This window comes from Arvicanthis niloticus, assembly GCF_011762505.2.
Source record: "Arvicanthis niloticus isolate mArvNil1 chromosome Y unlocalized genomic scaffold, mArvNil1.pat.X SUPER_Y_unloc_1, whole genome shotgun sequence".
In the NCBI taxonomy this organism is placed as follows: domain Eukaryota; kingdom Metazoa; phylum Chordata; class Mammalia; order Rodentia; family Muridae; genus Arvicanthis; species Arvicanthis niloticus.
The window spans coordinates 2,887,819-2,895,071 of record NW_023044978.1 but is presented as its reverse complement, the minus strand read 5'-3'; the positions used below and the strand labels follow the sequence as shown (position 1 = coordinate 2,895,071).

Below are 7,253 nucleotides of genomic sequence, written 5' to 3'. Positions count from 1 at the left end.
CCTTTAATATGTGTAACAATTATTAGAGAATAAAATTGGCTTTTATCCGATATTCTCATGGAACAAAAAAGATTGGTTATTAAATTAATCCAAAATAAAGTTCAAATTTAAGTTTTATAAAGCCAAACTTGTCTTGTCCAGCTGCCATTTCAATAAATGTTTACATAAAAAATATTTTTATACCATTCCTTTACATTTCTGGTAAAGGTAAAAGGTTTACAGATAATAAATTTATTCATAATGTTTAAGAGCCCATGAAACAATATTTGTTAAAAAATAATTGCTTTAAAAAATGGGTAATGTTTTATACTTTACATATATATACAAATTTTGTTGCTTTAATACAAAAGGGTAAGAGGGTAAATCCTTTGGTGTATATTATAGCTTATTAGTGGATTTCTCTAAAGAAATTTTTTTCTACAAACTATCGCTTCAATATAGCGAGCTTTTAAAATTTTTAAAATACTTGTTACTTCAAAAAGATATTCAAAGACAGTGTCTTTCAATGTTTGAGCCAATTTGACTTTAGAAATAACTCAGCCATTAAGGCTGGACTTAATTTAAAATATAAAGGCTAAACTCCCAGCGTCCACGTGGTGTCTCACAACCATTTGTGGTGAGGATCTAACGCCATCTTCTGGCCTATGAGTGTACATACAAAGAAAAATAATTTACTTTAATCTTGAATTACTCTTAGTAATTTTTAAAGGTTGTTAAGAGATATTATTTGACTAAAACCTCATTTTAAGCTTACCATAAGAGGATTTAAAACCTCTGTTTAATGTTTTCAAAGGGATGTAAGTCCTAAATTAAATCATATATATATTTTCTTGAGTTTATCTTGCTTCAACACAATTTATGTGTTGTAGTCACTGTTTAAATGTTAAAAAAGGGGTATATCTACCTTTGTCTTGTTAAATATGTTTCATAAAGTGCAAAATGTTTCGGCTACAAGATTTAATATCTCTAGCCATTTAAATAACATTAAATTTAATAAGGTATTTAAAAATACATCTACACAACCGGTGTTGGTGTGTGTAGACCCTTCATTTTTCTTTATGTTATCCAACCTTCAGAATAATTCTGATATCTTGGATTATAAAAATGTTACATGCTTTTTAGCACAAGGCTAGAATGGATCACTAGACCTAGCCTTGGTTGTGCATGTGCCTACCTTTGTGCCCATCTCAATACATCATTATAGAGACTTAAAATATACTTTGGTCAATCAGAGAGTTGATTGGCTCTAGCCCATGTGAAGGGGCTCACAGATGTGGCTTAAATAAGCTGTGTCAACAGCCCCACATCCAGGTGTTACACCTCTAAGATTTGTGAATGATGCATTTACTTAAAGCCATGATCTTTCTGCTTATTTAAAAGGAAAGTGAAATGGGAAATTGGACCAGATACAGCAGCAATTGCAAATCCGGATTTCCAGCCTTGATGGAGTGTGGATGGAGCCTGTTTCCCGTGGAGATTTTACTTATTAAAAATAAATTTCTTCTGCCTTTTCTTTCTTTCTTTCTTTCTAAAGAGCGGGAATAGGCCTGCTTGATATACAGCTCTATGATGTGAATTAGTATTCATAAATGGTTGGTTTGTAAGCTCAGAGCCCAGCAATATAAGTGACAAGGTAGCTAAAAGCCTAAGCACTCGCAAACCTTGGAGCAAGCATCCCTCCCTGAAATTTGACGATCTAGGCTAAAAAATAGCCTATGACAGAGACACTCTCAGTCTATGCACCCCAAGAGCTCAGCTCATTTGCACTGGGTAGATGAGAGGTCTTGTCCAGTCAGCTCTTGCCTAAATAATTGTGATACCAGATAATAGGTTGACAGCCCTTGCACTCCTGGGAGCTATATATATACTCCATTGCACAGGGATGGGTGTCAATTCTCTTTATATTTCCTTAGCCCATGCACCCAGAGGACTCGTTTCCATTGCACCTGGAAGGGTAAGGAAAAAAATCTTCGGGCTATAAGCTCTTGATCGCTTACTCCCCCCCAAGATGGAGTTTGCTTGATCGGGTTTGAGTTCGAATCTTATTTGGTACTACATTTAATAGGCAAAAGGCTGTTTCATATTAATAATTTAAACAGGGGGAGATGTAGGAAGCTGCTGTTAGCAGTGGCTATACAATTATCTGCGCAGTTGCTAGGCTGATAGGCGGGCCATTAGTCACTGCCAATCCCGAGGCATATTGGGTGGTAAACGAACAGCCAGCCAAAAGTGAATACGTCACTCTAGGGTGTATTTAAGGGAGCCTCTTCCGGTTTCTTCGGTCTTTCCGCTTTTGCTGTTACAAGAAGTAAAGCCTCGTCTGTAGTGATACCCGATTACTGCCTCCGTGTCCTTATTCGCGGGCGAAAAGGGATTTTGGGGGCGCGCGTTACAGACTAACAAATATTTGTTATCACATTTAGCAGGTTTGACTTCTGTGAAGTCCACTTCTCAGTAGGCCCCAGGTCTGTCTCTTTGAAGTCTTCTTCCTGGGGGACATTCAGCATTAGTCAGGGCACAGGCCTCACAGTTTTTTTATTACTGTTTCAGCTATACCAGGTAAGTTCACTACATAAAAACAAGTTCTTCAGGTGTTTAGCTCTTAGGTGAGCTAAACAATGTAAATTTGTTACATGGACACCAAGATATTTTTTAAGACTTTTAACAGTCAGGATCAACAGTATCTTGGGTTTTCTGATGTCCAGGACAATGACTTTTAGCAGTCGCCTCTGTCTGTAAATTGTTCCATGAATATTGGCAGTGGCAAAAGCATATCTGTTGTCAATGTCCTTTCTGGCAGGTTGCTGGCCCAAATCACTTGTTTTCTTTTTATCACTGTTGCTCCTGCCATCTGCTTACCTTCAATCACAAAGCTGCTCCTGTCCATATACCAGTTAGGACTCCCTGGCCAAGGTTGGTCTTCTGCCAGAATGTCAATGGACAGGAAAGGAATCATCAGTCTCAGGCAGCAAGGTGGCAGGGTCCAGGATGGCCAGGGAGGCAAAGATCACCCTTTCAGGTGGGCATTACTCATCTATCAGTTAGGGGGCTGCCATATACTGTTCTCAAGGGAGTGGGGTCTCACAACAGTTGTCTGATGTCTCAGAGTCAGTTTATCAACATCTTTGTAAAAGCCAGCAGTGTCTAGAAACTCTCTCATTTGTCTTAGTTTAAATGTGGTGTCTGCCTTCTTTACTGGCAGCAGGGGGGTGTTCCACAGTGACTGGCAAGGAACCAGAATGTCCTATTGTTCTCTGGCTTCATGAATCATTGGGTACTGCTGCACTCCAATAGAGAGGGTGCTGGTTTCAGTCCAGTTTTCTTAACCATTTACTAATGTCAGGGAAGCTTCTTATAGTTTTTGAATTTCATAAAGCCGGTACTCATCTTCTAGTTTTAAGGCCAATATCACAGAGGTAGGTGGGGCTTCTCTCAAGACACCCATGGTCCTGTCTGAGTAAACTTCAACTTTGTTTCTCCCCAACAAAGGCATAGGGCACTCAGGAATAACTGGAATGAGACATTTGTCCTTTCCCCCGATGAACAGTTTGTGAAGTAGTCCAAGAATTTACAGTGGGCACACTGATGTTTTTCTAACAGATGTTTTTGTATCTCTCTGTTCCCATTTGGTCTTGATCTTTTGTTGCCCAGGCCCTGTTCTCTCTCTCTCTCTCTCTCTCTCTCTCTCTCTCTCTCTCTCTCTCTCTCTCTCAACTGTGGCCAGTATTCTAGTCTTTAGTCTCTCTTTTGTGATATACATTTTCTGTCTCTTTAACTAAATTCTTGTAATCTCTTTATATTCTGTAACTTCTTACCTGTGACCAGAGCCCTGTGGGATAAACTGTCAGCCACTCTCTACCTGTAGCCGTGTTAAAGTCTCAGTCTGGTAGGTTAAGGGGAGCTTCTAACAGGATCCTTTCTCATTCTTCTCTGGTAAAGAGAACCTGTAAAAGTTACTGGCAATCATCTCGGGTAGGCTGGTGGAAAAACATTAAAAAACTCTTCAAGTTTATTCCAACTGGCAGGGTTATCTGAAAAGAAAGGATGATTAATCTTCCAGTTTAGTTTGTGTCTTGTTCCACTGAGGCTCAGAAGACTGGCTTTCTCTTTCTCACCCATGGTAATGGATCTTGGACCAGGTCCTGCCACAGAGTAATGTATGACTGTTGATCGGGATATGACCCTGGCCTTTCCTGAAAAATAATAACTTTAACTTTAAAAATAATAGTCAAGTCAAAAGTTCCTTTTGGCGGCTGGTCAACATCAAAAGTCAGCCACTCGTGCTCGCTTCGGCAGCACATATACTAAAATTGGAACGATACAGAGAAGATTAGCATGGCCCCTGCGCAAGGATGACACGCAAATTCGTGAAGCGTTCCATATTTTTCTAGATGCTGAGAAAGCATTTGACAAAATTCAACATCCCTTCATGTTAAAAGTCTTGGAAAGATCAGGAATTCAAGGCCCATATCTAAACATAGTAAAAGCAATATACAGCAAGCCAGTAGCCAACATCAAACTAAATGGAGAGAAACTTGAAGCAATCCCACTAAGATCAGGGACTAGGCAAGGCTGCCCACTCTCACCTTACCTATTCAATATAGTACTGGAAGTCTTAGCTAGAGCAATTAGACAACAAAAGGAAGTCAAAGGTATACAGATAGGAAAGGAAGAAGTCAAAATTTCACTATTTGCAGATGATATGATAGTATACTTAAGTGAACCTAAAACTTCCACCAGAGAACTCCTAAACCTGATAAACAACTTTAGCAATGTGGCTGGATATAAAATCAACTCAAACAAATCAGTAGCCTTCCTCTACTCAAAGGATAAACAGGCAGAGAAAGAAATCAGGGAAATGACACCCTTCACAATAGCCACGAATAAAATAAATTATCTTGGAGTGAATCTAACAAAGCAAGTGAAAGATCTGTATGACAAGAACTTCAAGTCTCTCAAGAAAGAAATTGAAGAACATCTCAGAAGATGGAAAGATCTCCCATGCTCCTGGATTGGCAGGATTAACTTAGTAAAAATGGCTATCCTGCCAAAAGCAATCTATAGATTCAATGCAATACCCATCAAAATTCCGAATCAATTCTTCATAGAGATAGAAAGAGCAATTTACAAATTCATTTGGAATAACAAAAAACCTAGGATAGCGAGAACTATTCTCAACAATAAAAGAACCTCTGGGGGAATCACCATTCCGGACCTCAAACTGTACTACAGAGCAGTAGTGATAAAAACTGCTTGGTATTGGTACAGAGACAGAAAGGACAATCAATGGAACAGAATTGAAGACCCAGAAATGAACCCGCATACCTATGGTCACTTGATATTTGACAAGGGAGCTAAATTCATCCAGTGGAAAAAGGACAGCATTTTCAACAAGTGGTGCTGGCTCAACTGGAGGTCAACATGTAGAAGAATCCAAATTAATCCATTCTTATCCCCTTGCACAAAGCTCAACTCCAAGTGGATAAAGGACCTTCACATAAAGCCAGGTACACTGAAACTATTAGAAGAGAAGTTGGGGAAGACCCTCGAATACCTAGGCACAGGGGAAAAGTTCCTGAACAGAACACCAATGGCTTATGCTCTAAGATCAAGAATCGACAAATGGGACCTCATCAAATTGCAAAGCTTCTGTAAGGCAAAGGACACTGTCAACAAGACAAAACGGCAACCAACAGATTGGGAAAAGATCATTACCAATCCTACATCTGATAGGGGGCTAATATCTAATATTTACAAAGAACTCAAGAAATTAGATGCCAAACAACAAAATAACCCCATTAAAAAATGGGGTACAGAGCTAAACAAAGAATTCTCAACTGAGAAAACTCAAATGGCCGAGAAGCACCTTAAGAAATGCTCAACATCCTTAGTCATCAGGGAAATGCAAATCAAAACAACACTGAGATACCACCTCACACCAGTCAGAATGGCTAAGATCAAAAATTCAGGTGATAGTAGATGTTGGCGAGGATGTGAAGAAAGAGGATCACTCCTGCATTGTTGGTGGGGTTGCAAGCTGGTACAACCACTTTGGAAGTCAGTCTGGCGGTTCCTCAGAAAATTGGACATAGCACTACCTGAGGACCCAGCTATACCACTCCTGGGTATATACCCAGAAAATGCCTCAACAAATAACAAAGACATATGCTCCACTATGTTCATAGCAGCCCTATTTATAATAGCCAGAAGCTGGAAAGAACCCAGATGCCCTTCAACAGAGGAATGGATACAAAAAATGTGGTACATTTATACAATGGAATATTACTCAGCTATTAAAAATAATGAATTCGAGAAATTCTTAGGTAAATGGATGGATCTAGAAAATATCATCCTGAGTGAGGTAACCCAATCACAAAAGAACACACATGGTATTTACTCAGTGATAAGCGGAGATTAGCCCAAAAGTTTGAAACAACAAAGATTCAACTACCAGACGACATGAAGCTCATGAAGAAGAAAGAACAAGTGAGGATGCCTAGGTCTTTCTTAGAAGGAGTAACTAAATAACCAAGGGAGCAAATATGGAGACAAAGTGTGGGTCAGAATCTGAAGGGGGGGTTGTAGGGAGACCATTGTGTCTGGGTATTCATTCCATAGGCAGTCATCAAAAATAGACGCTGATAGGGATGTCAGGATGGGAAAGCTGACAGCAGCCTGATAAGGCTGTCTCCTTAGAGATCTCTCAGAGTTGGACATACCCAGAGACAGGTACCCACAGCTATCCATTAATATGATCAAAGTTCCCAATGGAGGAGTCAGAGAGTAAATTGAAGGAACCGTGAACCATAAGGGCTGGTGGCCCTGTGAGGAGAGCAAGAATACCAACCAACCAGAGCTCCCCAGGGTCTAAACCACCAGCCCAGGAGCACATAGGGAGAGACACATGATTCCAGCTGTATATGTAGGGGAGGATGGCCCTGTTGGGCATAGGTGGGAGACAAGATCATTGGTACCCTGAAGGCTGAGCACTGAGGGGGGGGGAATCTGAGGGTGGGGAGGGAGGCTGGGCGTAGGTGGGTAAACACCTTCATAGAGGCAGGAGGAGGGAGGATGGGATAAGGGGTTCCTGGGTGGTGGGGGAAATATGGTAAGGGGATAAAATTTGAAATGTAAATATTATATCCAATAAAAGGGGAAAAATAGAAAAGCGGTTAGAACCAACATTCTTAATAAAATGTCAGCCCTCTTTAAAAAAAAAAAAAAAAAACCTATCTTGATACTAAAATTTGTTT

At 39.9% G+C, this 7,253-nt stretch overlaps 1 non-coding gene across 1 annotated transcript; it reads left to right on the top strand.

The window, feature by feature from the left end:
- Window positions 1-4,280: 4,280 nt before the first annotated feature.
- On the top strand, window positions 4,281-4,387 carry LOC117695967 (U6 spliceosomal RNA). Its single transcript, XR_004604765.1, has one exon. It is a non-coding gene; the product is annotated as a U6 spliceosomal RNA (small nuclear RNA).
- Window positions 4,388-7,253: the final 2,866 nt, after the last annotated feature.